At 31.2% G+C, this 15,781-nt stretch overlaps 1 protein-coding gene across 3 annotated transcripts in view; it reads left to right on the top strand.

Annotated features, from left to right (window-relative positions):
• Window positions 1-15,781, top strand: part of LOC130445707 (uncharacterized) — a 104,443-nt gene that overhangs the window by 60,022 nt on the left and 28,640 nt on the right. Inside the window, exon 2 of one of the 3 annotated variants that reach the window (XM_056781528.1) lies at window positions 13,401-13,509. The exons of the other annotated variants lie outside the window; for them this stretch is intronic. The gene's annotated coding sequence lies outside the window, so the exon portion shown is untranslated. The remainder of the gene's footprint in view (window positions 1-13,400; window positions 13,510-15,781) is intronic. 3 annotated transcript variants of the gene reach the window in all.

Genomic DNA, 15,781 nt, shown 5'->3' with positions numbered 1-15,781 from the left:
CTAAATACGATGATTCTGCCTACTTACTGGTAATGCACCATCCCTTCAAAAAAGATTCCATTAAAATTTTTACTCACTGCACTTATTATGGCAGGAACTATTTGACATCTCAACAAATGCTAATACATTGGTCTGTTCAAATTGCCTAATAACAGTCGTGCCAATAATACTTTGCATAAATGTCCAAGAATTTTCCATCATTAGCAACGATTTTTGGCTAGCCAGTTCAAGGTGAATTTTAATTAAGGTACTTTCACAATCCCCAAAATTCTAATTTTGTTCATTTTATAGCTATTTGGATAAATATCAGTGAATAAATGAGCTACCTCATCTTATCTTTTCATTATAAGAATTCAGGGTATTCAGGGTGTACTGCTCAAAAGATTCGTTAATAAGTTATTTCAGGGTGACAACGCACTTTATATACTTTTAATTGAGTTATTTTTTCATATAGTTTTTTTTGTAAACCTTACAAAAATTGAAATATTAGCAGATTGCGTTACTCCATACACTGTACAACTCATGTCTAAATAGACCAGTGAAATCCGAGAATTTTGCTTAGATACATAGCACGTATTGATAAATAGATACCCTTAACGAAGTAGAATCATGATTATAATGATTCGTTCTTTTTCAGTACGTTAGTATTTCCATGGTGACATTTCAGTGACTTCAGTGTCACAAAAAGAATTTAGTGAATGAATTTAACTTATCACCATTGGGTCACAATGTGTTCCAGAATTCTTTTAAAAAATTAAATCGAAAAAACTTTGGGGATGTACTAAGAAATATAATGTATTTTGATGACTTACTAGCTTATGGTGAAGTATTAGAACAAAATTTTGTTAATTTAAGTTAAGTTATGGATAGAACAAGACGGCTGAATGTTGAATTAAATGACAAAAATATATAGTTATAGTTAATGAGGTTAAATATTTAGGAAATACAGGGTGTTTCTAAATTGATGAGACAAAATTCAGGAGATCATTGCTAGTATGAAATTAAGTTAGATCTTTCCTATAACAAAATTTGCAAAGCCCATCTCTTTCCGAAATATCACCCTTAAAAGGTGGTGTCTGAAATTGAGTTTTTATTTTTTTCTAAGGTTTCAGTAAAGCTAGAAACTTGAGATTACGTAATTTTTGTGCACTCGCAAAGGATTAACCACGGGTATTTTCTCAATATTCCTATCACATTATACGGGGGCGGAAATAGCAGCCCTTACTTTATTTCATATGAAAAGATTTTTTCAAGAAAAATTCTTGTTTTATTTAAAAATATTTTTTATTGTTTTTTCCCAAAACCAACAGCTGCGGAGAAAAAAATAAACACCATAATTTATAATTTTTTTAATAAATTCTGTTGAAAACAGTAAAGATTTTCCTCAACGAGCTAGACTTTGTGAATAGTTACCACACGAAATGCGACAAAATCCTCAATTTTCAAATAATCACACATGAGCAGACAAGAATCCCCATGAGATTATAGAGCATCATTTTCAAAATTACTTAATTAGGCCACATTTTCTGCATCGGCCATTAGATGGAATTTTTCACACCAGTTTTCTCGAAAATGATCGCGAAGTCATCGCGCTCGGTATCAGATAACACATTTGATCCATGCACGATGGTGCTGAAGTACACTTCAGTGGGTCTGCTAGGCAACATTTAGATGCAGCAGAGCCCAACCGTTGAACTAGTTGAAGAGTGCCCCAACAATGGCCTCCTTGATCTCCAGTTAAATCCTTGTGATTTCTGTTTATGCAGTTATCTTGAATTATTACCACACCCATACTTAATATTAACGATTTGGAGAATCGTATTCAAATAGCATGTGACACCATATGAAATAAATTATTATACATCTTTACTGTTTTCCACTCAATTTATTCAATGAGCTAAACCACCGTCGATCCAGCACAAAGAGTAGTTAAAAGGTCGAAAAATATGATGGGCAAGTGCAGCAATTTTAGAATAACCCATTTTTAGGTACATACAAAACTCCAGAGCAGCTTATGTAAAGTAGAAGATTGAGAACAAAATCTTCGTATCTCATCAGCGCTATTGGATAAATTTACTGTCTTCAAGACAAAAATAAACGTGAATAGAACAGATTTTAATGTTCAATATTAATGACAATGGTCAGATTAGGGAAAATAAGGAGTCCGAAAGAAAAAGTGCAAATTTAAAGCAGTCATCGAACGAATTTCAGTGCTAAAGCTTGTGATGACCAAAGTATAACAGAGAAATTTAATCAAAACTTAGTTGAAAGATAAAACTCCATAAATACTCTCAGGTAACACCTCGTAGCAAAAGCTGTATAGGTGCGGCTCCTAATAATGTACTCAAATCATATATCGAAGGAATGAATTATTGTTTTTTCGAGGGAAACTTTTCATGACATCAGGATTCAATTCTTTAGTTTGCTCTATGCTCTTTATTTGTCTATATAGAAAAAGAAGACGAATGAGGTGGAGTTTTTGTTTCTCATTATTATTATTGGAAAGCGCATGCTCGAGAAAAGTTTAATAGGTTATTAATTATTGATAAAGTTATCAAGACACATTAACTGGTGGACATAATTCCACAACAATATCAATCTTTATAATTTCTTAAACTATTCCGCATTCTGTTCATACCTAAAAAGAACTCATAGAGTAGAGGAGGTTGCAGAATCTGTAACTGTAGCTCTAAACTAGTCAACTTCAGATGATTTACAAGGATGCTTTGAATCATTGGAGGAACGTTGAGTTCCATGTAAAGATTTGGATGGAGATTATTCTGTCGATAAAAAACTTTGGTATGCTTGTTTTTTATTGATAAATTCCTGAAGCTTCATTGTAAATCTAGCGTTTACTTTTGTCCTATCTAATTATATAAAATAATTGCATGCATGTATGAAGGGGCTTTTGAATCGAGAGAGCCGGGTTGCGATCCAATGTTGATATACTTTGAGCAGAGCAGAAGATATGAACTTTTATTGTTGTAACAATAAATATTATGATTTCCTCTTATTTAAGTATAATTGACTTGAACTTATTTCGCAGATATAATCAAAATTGTGCGTATTCATATTCAGTTTATTAGGTGAACAACGCTGGGCGCCAATCGTTATATAAGAACACACGATATGAAATAACAACAGATTATAATGTTCAATCCTATTAGTTATTTTTATTTTCTTGTATTTCGAAATACTTCATCTATGTAAATTAACAGCGCAGCGACACCAATTTGATTAATTATTCCATCTGGCTGCTTATTTTGTTCAAGTAATTCTATGAATCATAGTCAATGAGACACTATATCCGTGGGTCTTAACAGAATGTACAAAAAATTTTCTAATGTGGCTGTTTCAATTAAATTGTATCAAATATTTTATTATAATTTCTATTGTTTATTCATATTGAGTTACAAAAATCTAAAATTTTTGTGTAAACCATAACCTAAACTAACTTTTATATTTAATGACATCATGGATGAATATGGATAATATTTATAGTTGTTGAATGAATAAATTGTTCATATCTACGATATTATAAAGTATTCTTCTTGCGCTTTAATTTTTCAAATTTTCTTTTGGATGAATAGTTTCTTACTTCTCCTATACTCGATTCACTTGCTTCTACTTCTTTTTCGTGGTCCCTCACTCGTGACTCGTTACTCTCAACTTATAACAACTCTCGATTCTTTTTTCATCGTCTCCTTAACAAAGTTGTTATTCCTTTCACAATCGTGTTTCAAAATGTGTTTTATCTTTTTTTCTTAGAAGTATTTCGAAAAATCTTTCCACATTTTTTATCTTTACAGTATTATAAATTTTGATAATATAAAATAATTCAACATTAATTTATAAAATTCCTTGAAGAATTTTACATACATCATCTCTATTTAGTATCATAAGTCTTTCATTTCCCCCCTACTAATTTACAAACAATTATAAATTCGATTTCTCGCACCTTTATACAAAAATTCCAAACTTTCTTTACCTTCTTCTCCTTGAACAAAAATATTCCCATAATCGACACCTCACTTACCGTTTACAATAAACATAAATCCAGCCTACTTGTGGGGAAGGCATTACTAGAAATACTTCGTAAAAAAACTTTCGGCCTAATACTGATTTCTTAGTCTTCGCGACTGCTCAGTCACTACAAAACACAAACTCTTAATCTCCTTCCGCTTACCTTTGACGTGTAGGGCTCACATTAGTGAACTATACAATATCCTCAAGCTTCCAAATATATATCTCCTTTCATAAACATATCGCCGTCTCTTGCGTCCAACAACCCAGTAGTCCAAAACATTCATGACATCTACCAAACACTCATTGTTCTTGATATATGACTTCCATCGCACACTCGACTCACTGGAATACCACAATGAGTAATAAAATTATAGGTAATAGCAATAGGTAGTAAATAGTATACAAGCTCATAGCAAAAATTTAACCAGTATGCAGCATGCTCGGAATTAAATATTATTATTAGAATAGAAGTCGTTTATACAGTAAAAAAGACAATTTACTGTGAATATTCCTCAAATTATTGCGGAATGCGGGAAAAGATGATATGATCATATTTCGAAAACGAATTCTGTTGTTCATCAAAAGAGAAAACAACTACTTTCCTGGCTAACGCCTCGACAAATATTGAATTATACTTCCTCTGAAGAACGTGAGGTCGATCGACCTTTTTGCCGATATTAAAATCCCCAATGGATCGCAATTGCAAGGAGAGGTTGCAACTACTGACTAGTTTCGACGTTGTTACGTCTCATTAGAGCAGTTTAACAACCCTCGTACGGCCTTGAGATCCGAACTGAAGATAAACTCAAAGAGCCTCGCTCTTTGTTACTTGTAGTTAAAAATTACTCGGCGACCTCTGAGTGGTAGAAATCTCCGATAATATAAATCTCGATTTCTACTAGTATTATTTAGAAAATGTATTCTGCCGTTTTCCAAACGAGAAAATAACTACTTTCCTGGCTAATGCCTCAACGAATATTGAATTACAACTCCTCTGAAGAGTTGTAATTGCCGATTATAACATCCCTAATGGCTCGCAGCTGCAAGGAGAGGTTGTAAGTACTAACAACCCTTATTCGGGCTTGAGATCCGAACTGAAAATATCGTCAGAGAGCGTCGCTATTTGGTACTTGTAGTTAAACATTCCCCTAGCGTTCGCATATCTATCAAAAATGCGAAAACTGCATCAAGAGAGAGTGTTTATCCCTAGAAAATGATATTCAAACAAAGATTAATCAAATACTATAATGAAATAAGGAATAAACCAGAACCTAAACATCAAAATGTAAAACACATGTCCTTACCATATGTAGACAAACAAAACAAATGCAAGCAAAATAACGAACGTACTAGGTGCTCTAAACAAAGTAGGATATAGTTTAGTGTACTAAAAATTTAGTTAGTAAATGAATAATTACAACAAATAATTCAGTAGTTGTTAACTGAGTCATTCAAATATCCAAATTCTCTTAATGTTAATTACTAAATTACTAAATATCATCACGAAACATAAGATTGTTGATATTTCAAATAAAAAGATTGACAAAATGTTTTTAATTATAAATGAGCTCGATCTCAGTTAAAGTTAAGCAAACCAACGATTTTTAAAAGCATCTCAGGATGTGTCAATCAATAATACAGTGAATGAAATCATTTTAACAGGTGTAAAGCATCGTCTTACAGACAGATATCATTACTGCTTGTTATGCAGAAATGATTTGAGAAACTCTTACTCAAACCCAAAAACCGCTTTTCAAAGAAAGAGAAATTATCCCTAATCACCAATCAACAAACAATATTATAGAGAAATCAATATTAGAAGAGGAAAACATTTGTCCTACTATCTTTATTTTTCTTCCATGAAACTAGTCAAATATCCTCCCTTTATACATCAGAAAAATATTTTAGAATCAAGCAAGAAGCATACAACAATTTTGAAGAAATTAAGGCACAGTCATTCTAGCAATAGGAAAGTGCAATGAAGAAGCAACCAACAAGTTACCCTGTCCACCGCATCTATGCCTGAACGAAGAGATAGAAAATTAAACTTAATGATATTAAATAACTTCAAAAACAAAATGATAGATCATATTCCAGTCAGAATAAATAATAGCCTGATTTCATCCCCAAATTCAGCAAAATACTTAGTTATTACCTTAGATACGCAACTTCGATGGAAAGTTCATGTTAAAAAGGAAAGAGAAGAACTTGTACTGAAATATGGAACAATGTGATGGCTAATTAGGAGAAACCTCAATCAGTCTCCACATAATAAGTTTAAGCTTTATGAGCAGATACATAAGCCTGTATGGACTTATGGTATCCAACTATGGGAATGTACCAAGATAAACAAACTAGCAATCATCCAAAGAATCCAAAACGAATCACTGAGAAGCATAGTAGATACCCTTTGGTACATTCGCAATAGTAACCTTCATAGAGACTTGGAAATGGACACTGTTGACCAGACGGTTAAGAAAGAGTCATGAAGAAAGACTCATCATCATGTCAATGTCGAAACTATCCAGCTCCTTGATATACTGAGTTAGAAAGAAGACTTAAAAGGATAAAAGGACCAAGCCCTCTGAGTTAGTTTAGTGTTTTAGTACGAAAGTGAATCTTGTGTCTACGCGTTAAACTTTAGTGCAATTTATTAGATAGAACCTAAGTAACGCTAATAAGTCTACTTTATTTTTAAATTTCAAATTCTATTCGATTAAGTTAGAATTGTATTGCTCATTGGGCACTGTTGAACAGATTGTAATATTCTAAATACCTTTACAGTTTATTTGAAGAAACTACTATCATCAATTGCTGCTTTAAATCAGTTTCCTTTATTCCCAAAATTGTTGTATCTAGGCATTGCTTCCTATATTTTCTTACCAAAATTTCTATCAATTACCTAATATCCATAATGTTTTCTCGAATTTTTTTATTTAATATATAATTTTTTTATTTCTAGATTTTCTTTTCTTATTCCAATCATTTCCTCATTGGATTAATTTCACCCTTCACCTATTTTCTAATCTCTTTCTATTCAATCTTCATCTCCTGCATCATAGTAAGCATAATGTCTAATTTATCATCTTTGATATGGATTTGCTTTCGTTGTTTCACCAGTTTCCTCGACGAAGCTCATTAAATTTTCATTCTTTTATCTTTTCTGTGTTGGAATCATCGTTACTTTCCATTTTCCTATTCAATTATCCCACGATTCCTGTGTCTCTTTTGTGGTTTGTTCCAAAGATCTATTGATTTCAACCTTTAGCATAATCAGAGCTAATGGAATTTTCCTTCCTAAATTTCTTAGGCCTTTGTAGATCCGACCCTGTTTGCTGTACAATTACCAAAACAAATTTAAATATAACTGGTTACTCGTTCTTATAAGTTATTTTTATATTATATTTATATTATACCTTAACTAGTATTCAATAATTATTCTTGATTGGATTCTGATTGAGGTTGGTGAAGTGTCGTTTGTTTCACTTGCAATTTCTAGGAGTTCTAAGCGAAATTAAAACGACTTTTTCATAATTTCTCATCTAATGGTCCTTTTAATTCACATTTTTGACTTGTATATATTTTTTTAATGATATAAGAAGATAGCATGAAACCATTCGCTTTAATAGAATAGTTTTATTGTAATTAATCTGTTCCTTGTTCAGTTTATGCTTATACATAAATAAGTATGTTTAACCTCAATACGTAACTGGAAATTTCTGCTTAGGAAATGTTATTATTAGTTCGCTTAACCTTAAAAGTTTCGTCTGTTTTAAATTTGAACTGACACAGAGACCCATTTTACTTCGGCGTTTCCAAGAATATGTGGAGTACCATGTTCTGTGTTTATTTTAAGATATTACATATTACTTCATACTCTAGTCTACTTAAACCCACTTACGATATCTTCATGATTTTATTATTTAGGTTATAATTTTAATGATTGCAAAACTCAATATCGGATTAGTTATCGACTGAGTAGTGCAGCTTCGTCTCGCCAGCATCGCAAAGTAGGGAAATTGCATTTAGAAAATTCCAAAATGAAGTGCTTTTTAGGTGCTAATGAGGGGTCAAGTTCAAAAATTAGGTGCTCTGTAATTTTCACAGCAGCTTGATGCTAGCAACGTAATGAAAATAATTACAATACATTAATTGTTGAGGTATTAAATTGAAAAGAAGTGTTATGAAAGTAGGAGCCGTACGAGAAATAACATTAACGAAAAAGTAGTGGGTTAGATTAGGTTATATTAGGTTAGGTTAGGTGTTATGAAAGTACGAGAAATAACATTAATGGAGAAGTAGTGGGTTAGATTAGGTTAGGTTAGGTTAGTTTAGATTATGTTAGGCTAGGTTACGTTAGGTGTTATAAAAATAGAAGCCGTCCGAAGTGTAACATATAAGGAATATATTACATATATTGAAAAAAAATTAACTCGTTTATTAATTGTATAGGCACTTTTACGATATTGACTCTTCAGCACCTTATTTTATTATATATTATTTTCATTTCGTTGCTAGCATCACGTTTTGCTAGCACCACAACTTTGAGTTCCTAATTTTTGAACTTGGCACTTAATTAGCACCTAATTTTGGCATTTTCTAAATGCAATTTTCCGACTTTGCGTTTCTGACGAGACGGAGCTGAATAATGCAATGCAATAGCATAATGATGTATACTAGATCTTTTTTTAAATTTCACTCTCTACTTACGCATAAACCACGGTATTTATTAACGACAAAGATTAATTCTATGAAATTTTTGATGAACTCATTTCCGTAAGGTATCTAACCAACATTTTAAATATTTTAACCATACGTCTTCGTATCTGGGAAACACAACCAAAACATGCTTAATTGTTTCTTGTTTGGCGAATGTAGTTATTTTAGTCTTGGCAAGTGAATATTGATGTATCAATTAAGTAATACTAAACTTTAGTGTTGTCAACAGTACTTGGTTGAAACGTCTGCTTGGCTTTCTATTACAAGTCATTACACTGGGTTTCATTTCGTGTAGTTGGCTGACTTCCTTTAATTTGACATACATAAATGGAGTACTTTAAAACCATCTCAAAACATTGTGATCAAATAGCATTTAAAAAATTTAAATCATGATCCAAAATCAAGCTCATAATGGTAAAAGAATATAACAGAAGATGCTTCCTCTCCTACAAACAAAATAATAGTCATACAACATGCAGATCTTTTGAAATTAAAAACCAAATAATTGATACAGCTAATGAATTTATTCTGGAAAAATTTTTTCTACCAGTCATCATACTATTCATTATAAACATCAAAACATAAAAATAAGCAAAAGATTGAATTTCATAATCTTATCAACAGAAATTAATTAGGTTCTTAAAACCAAAGAAATTGGAATAGAATCATTTCAAACATAGATACCTAAATGACAGAGGATATATCAAGAAAATGAACAAAAAAGAAATATCGTTATACAATAAACAATAAACATTCAATTAACTATATTCATGAATCTAAGCAATCCTCTGTATTTATAGAACTATTTATATAAAATTAAAAAGTTTTCTGAAGAAAATCCAAATTTAAGGCTCATATCTACCATTTGACACAGGTAAATTCACAGTTATAATAGAAAAACAACAATAACCATAAAGCTACATTAGGAGCTTGACCAATCGTAGCATCAATAAACACTACATGAGAACCCCTTACTATTTGGTTGATTGAAATGTTGGGAAAATCTTATAACGATAATAATTATTATTATATCAAAGACTGCTTTAAAATTAAAGAAACTTTTAATAACATATTCTCATATGTTTAGTTGTGATATCGATTTTAAGTAATGTTCAATTAAATATATGTTTAACAGCTTTTCAACTCGAATGGAGTCATATAAGTGAAAAATGTAAACTTAATAAAGAACCATATCTCGTTGTTTTTATTCAACATTTCAAACAAATCCAAAATAGTCCAGTCATTATAGGAGGTTGCCTTGGAAAATCGAGATAGTATATAGTATATAACCACGTAAAAACTTGTATTTTGGCATCCTAAAACTATTCTCAAAATTCACGATGGTCGCAGCTTTGAAGTCAGAGGTGTAAGGTCACAAAAATCGATTGTTTTTACATTTTTTGAAATATCTTGTTTTTTATTTACGCTCTTTGTATTTATTATCAATATTGTAGAGAATTCAATTCTCTACAATTTTGTATCCAACATTTTCTTATACTTTGAACTGTTTTTTTTTGAACAGGAGAACTTAGAGTAGCGGTCAGAGGATTATCTGAGGTCAACTGGTAATCCCATTCAAAAACTCGTAATATTAAGGTTATAATTATCATTTTTCATTAACTTTCAGATTGATTTAATTTTTTTTTTCTGATAATTCTAGAATTTATCAATTCAATAACACTTATAATCTCTTTCGGTAATTAAAAAATTACTATTACATTGTAATTTTATTCTCATTTACACTAATAGCATTTTAAGTAGACAATAATTAAGTACATCTCATTTAAAATCAGTAAACTTGCCTGTAGCAGTTGAAGAAGAAAACTGTCCGGTTCAGAGATTATCTGAGAGTGGAATGCAAATCTTCTCATCAGTTTATAATGCTCACCAACATTTCAATCGCGTTTATTATCAAATTAAAATTTAGTTATGACTTGATTTAGAAGGCCAGGTAAGTGGCTGGACAATGGGTAACGAATTCCTGGATCCTATCATAATTATATACCTGCGCCAGATTAATTACTCAATACAATATTCTGTAACTGCAAAAGTGGCTGTTGCTCAAGATGTGGATGCAGGAAAGCAGGGTTACAGTGCACTTTAGTTTCGGCCAGTGTAGTAAACAAGCTGGTCTCAATGCTGTACCATATCAGACCAATATTAATGATGATAGAGCTTTTGACCCAGAAATCATGAAAGACTTCGAGACAAATGTCGTTGAAGACGGCAATGAAAAGGAACTTGAAATTTGCAGCAGAGGACGATGAATAAGAAGAAAAAAAAATATGAAGAAGAAGAAAATTGAATGGCTGATAATTCAAATCAAATGGCTGCGTAAAATCGTTGAAAAGGTACGAAAAAGAATATGCGACTGGCGTAAAAAATACGAGGTAAATGTGATGTTGGATAATTTTTTTGATGTGGTAAGAACAGTTGTTTTTTAGAATCATTCAACCTTAAATTTTTTGTCAAAAGCATCAAATAACTGTTCATTATTGTCTATATACTCGATGGTCAAATCAATGATTATGGTTAATGAGAATGTCAACATCTCCCGTTATTCTAACCAGTCGAAAGTGCTAACAAAGGAAGAAGTTGAAACATTTATGAAAGACGCCCTAGACAAAGACTATTTACTGGTGAAAGTTATCGCATTAATTGGCATTGCCGGAAGTTGTCGAAGGGAAGTATAATTTAGAAGTAGATGATGTAGAGGATACTGGTTCTCAGTTAAGGGTTCATATTGATCACACAAAAACACATGATCGACGGGTTTTTACTGTGATCAACAGCAATACGGTGCAATATTTGGATGTGTTCATAAAATATAAAAATTTGCGAAAACACCTTGCATTAAAACACTTTTGGGTAGGCTACAGACAAGGAAAAATGGTCAAAGATTTGAAATACACACCGTTGGCGGGGCACCTAAAAAAATTTCTGAATTCCTCAATCTTGAGCATTCAGAAAAGTACACCGGACTTTGCTTCAGAAGGACTTCGTCAACGCTGTTGGCCAATGCTGGGGCTGATATTTGTTAAAACTGCATGGTGGATGGAAGAGTTCATCATTGGCTGAAAAATATGTGGAAGAATCCGTAGAGCGCAAAAAGAAAATGGCATGAATGTTACCAGGGGGTGAAACTTTTGCACATGTGTTAAACCAAAACCATACATCTTCCAGTATTATTTAAAATAAATAAGTACATTCAGTGATTCCTATAATAAATGTTTCTGGTAACAGTAGTTCCACTATTACTGTTAACATTCATAAATTAGAATAAAAGTTTAGTTATTAATGTTAATTGATTTTTTATTTTTAATTATTTCGAACAAGATTGGGAGACTTTATAGTCGGCTACATAAAACAGCATCGATAAGGTACACGACGTTTGAGTTTGGAAACGGGGGGCCCGTAATTAATACATCACCAAACGATAATTGTGGTACTCTGTACAGGTCGGATATGAAAATGCCAGCCGATTTTCCCGGGTGAAAAAATGGGCTGGAAAACCTCATATGGTACAGGAGTGAAAACTCTTGGATCGTGGGACCTCAAATAAGAACGCTGTAATAACACTGCAATGGCATGTTACAACTGATTGTGTCAAACTTGCGAAGAAGATTCCTCAAATAAATCCTCGAATTAAGGTGATCGGGAAACTTCTCATAAAAAATACGTTGTCTTATATGAATACAGAAACTATCAAAATCTTCTAAAACAATAAAACTTTCGATCAAAAATAGATAAAATATTAAATATACATAATCTTAGCCAATTACAAAAACATCATATTAGAAAGCATTACAAAACAGTGAAATAACTTTACAGCGGTACAGCTTTATTTTTGATTATTGTAAAGATAGTTGCCAGAACGGCCATAAATACAAATAAGAATAACATCAGTGAATTCATTTGTTCAATACCTTTTGAAAACGGTTTTATTCAAAATTAATGGTCACAATGAACCGAGAAATCATCTTCAAGAAATCTTCAGCTATGGTTACTGGTGGGCAATTTGACAAACTAAAATTTCTGTTTTGACAAATTTTGTTGAAGCTTATCCTCCTCTCTTCATCTCTTTATTCTTTATATTGAATGGTGTTTCTCTTCATTCAGTTTGTGACTTCTAAATGTAATTAATTTAAAATAAATTTGGGCGCTTTTTGGCTAGCCGATTTTTTCGATTTCTTTTTCCAATAATCTCTACTTTGATTTTGCGTTTAATAGCATATTTACGATAATAAAATAAATCATGCAAATTTAAATTGTTCTGTTCATTTTAAGCGGAAACGAAACTTGATATAAACATAAATGAGATCATTGATAATTATTATAGAGCACTACTTTTAATTGTATTTAATAACATATTTGCAATGCAGTGACAAGTTCGTGATTTTCATGTAAACATCTGATTGATTTTACATTATCTTACACTCACAATATTATATGGATATTTAAATTCTTGATTATATTAACCCATTTAATTAATAGATATGATATTTTTTCTTTAAAAAGTGAATTTTCAAATACTCTTTTATATACACTAGCCAACATGAAAATCATATTACAAAATTTTGAATTATCCAGGATATTAATTTAAATATGTATTTCGATCATTATGCAAGCGTAACATTGTTACATTTATTGTTAAGGGGGCAGTTTGTTACGGCGGGTGTGATTTGGGGCTAGCCATCCTTCTTTACCTGTCTGACCAAGAAGGGTAGATAATCCGACATGTATTTTCGACGCTAAGAAGTGCAGGTAGGTCGAGTCATAAAATAACCCGATAGAGGGAAAGTTGATAGATTTTTAAGTAGGTTAGGTTAGGTTAGGTTATGTAAATCTCTTATTTTATATGTAATATGTACTTAAGTACTAAATAAAAATATAAAGAAATATAAAATTTACTTTATTCTGTAGAGTGTTGTGAGGAAACTTTATTAAGGGCAGATTTTTCATTTAAAAAAATTGCAAAGTAGCCCCCTCTAATGGTAAATTTTTTCAGACCATAAGTGATAATAGGTCATTTCTCTTATAGGAAAATCTAAGAATTCAAAAAATATATCTTATTATAAATGTCGGTGATTTAATAAATAATTGTATTTCATAAATCATGTACTTCAGTCGGTTAGCGCCCAAAATACACATAGGATTAAAATGCCCCTTCGGTCTTGGCGCCTAATTTACATGTTGTAAAAAGTACATTAATCCTTTAACGCCCAAATTACATCCGCCCGTTTGTTAGGCTGGTTTTTAATTCAATCATACCAACACCTTAGGAAGGATGACATCATTTTAAACGTCGTTGAACAACTTTTTGAAAAATATCGCATTTTTAACATCTGGTGATAAATGGGAATAAGATTCAGATATCAAAGACTCTTTATGGAATATCATTTTAATGAATTAAACTGAATGAAACATTTTTAAAACGGTACATTTAAAAAAAAATAATCCCTCTTCGTCTATATAAAAGTCATCACATTCACGACATAAATGAGGTAATGATGACGATGCCAACATTTTAATGTTGGTTCATACGAATAATGTCTAATTTTTCATTGTGATGCAATGTGTTCCTCATGAAAATCTTTTTTTTTTTTCATTTGTATTCAAATAAGTGAAACCTTTAGGGACGCAAACTTGCATTTTAGAAATAAAAGATGTTTTGCTTAGCGGCTGTTTTCAAATATTGTTTCATCCACTATTCGAATGTTACTGTCCTTCCAGTAATTCACAATTTACGAAAAAATATATATTGTCCTTCAAAGCTGTAAAAAATGACCTCAAAATATCATGGTAATAGAACTTATTGTCATTGAAAATTTTGTAACAATCTGCAAGAAATAAATACATTATATTATTGTTAATTCACTTTATCGCTCCGAAACGTTTATATAGAAACTATAAAGTGTTAGTTGTTTTGATGCTTTGTCATAGATAAGGAAGAACTGAACAAAAACTCTATAATCAATAATTTTACATATTACTGTAGACTTATAAGAAAATTATAATTCACTATATCGCCTCCACGGGTAGATACAACTTGTTGTGTTGAAATTTCTGGTCTTTGTAACATGCCATTCGACTTGTTACGTTTTTCTCCAAACATATTTGGATATTAATTTGTTCACGTATTGTGGCACATGTGGTCACTTCGGATTTATTTATTCTAATTTTCGAATTTTCAAGATATTAATTTGTTATCAACCTCCCACTTCATTCCAGAAATTCAATAAAACCTCGAAATTGATTCGAGTTCTTCCTCGACCTATCTACATTTCACTTAAAAGTGAATTTTAATATATTTGTAGTAATTTTATTCCTTATATTCGCTGGTTAGTTTTTCTTTATTTATTTTTATTGTGCCCACAAAAAACACAGATGGAAATTACGGAAGAAGGAATGAGTAGAAAAAACAGATTTGAACAAAAAGAAGCTTATACATACAAAATAACTGATTTAATATTTTTTTAAAATATAACCAAAAATACGAATTCATATAGAAACTATCATACAAAATTTGCTTAAAACAAAAAGAAATCCAGAAAAATAACTGAAATTTTTGCGAGTCCAATGAAAAAAGCAAAGAAAAACTTACCAGCGACTATAAAGTATAAAATCACCACGATTTTATTAAAATTGACTTTTACTTGAAGTGTAGATGGGTAGAGGCAGAATTCGAATCAATTTCGAGGTTTTAGTGAATTGAAATTATCTGATAATATCATGTTAATAGAACTTATTGTCATATAAAAATTTTGTAACAATCTGCAAGAAATAATTACATCATATTATTGTTGAATCACTGTATCGCTCCGAAACGTTTATATAAAAACTATAAAATGTTAGTTGTTCTAATGCTTCGAGAAATATACTGAAGAACTGAGTAAACAATCTATAATAAATACTTATTTCTGTAGACTTATAACAAAATCATAATTCACTATATCGCCGTGAAACGTTTGTATAGTAACTAGAAAATGTACTCCCAGTATACTTCTCGTCATTGCAGTATCAGTCGAATGTAATG

This window comes from Diorhabda sublineata, chromosome 6 (genome assembly GCF_026230105.1).
Source record: "Diorhabda sublineata isolate icDioSubl1.1 chromosome 6, icDioSubl1.1, whole genome shotgun sequence".
Lineage (NCBI taxonomy): Eukaryota > Metazoa > Arthropoda > Insecta > Coleoptera > Chrysomelidae > Diorhabda > Diorhabda sublineata.
The sequence above is the reverse complement of the archived record's forward strand: the minus strand, read 5'-3'. Positions and strand labels throughout refer to the sequence as shown.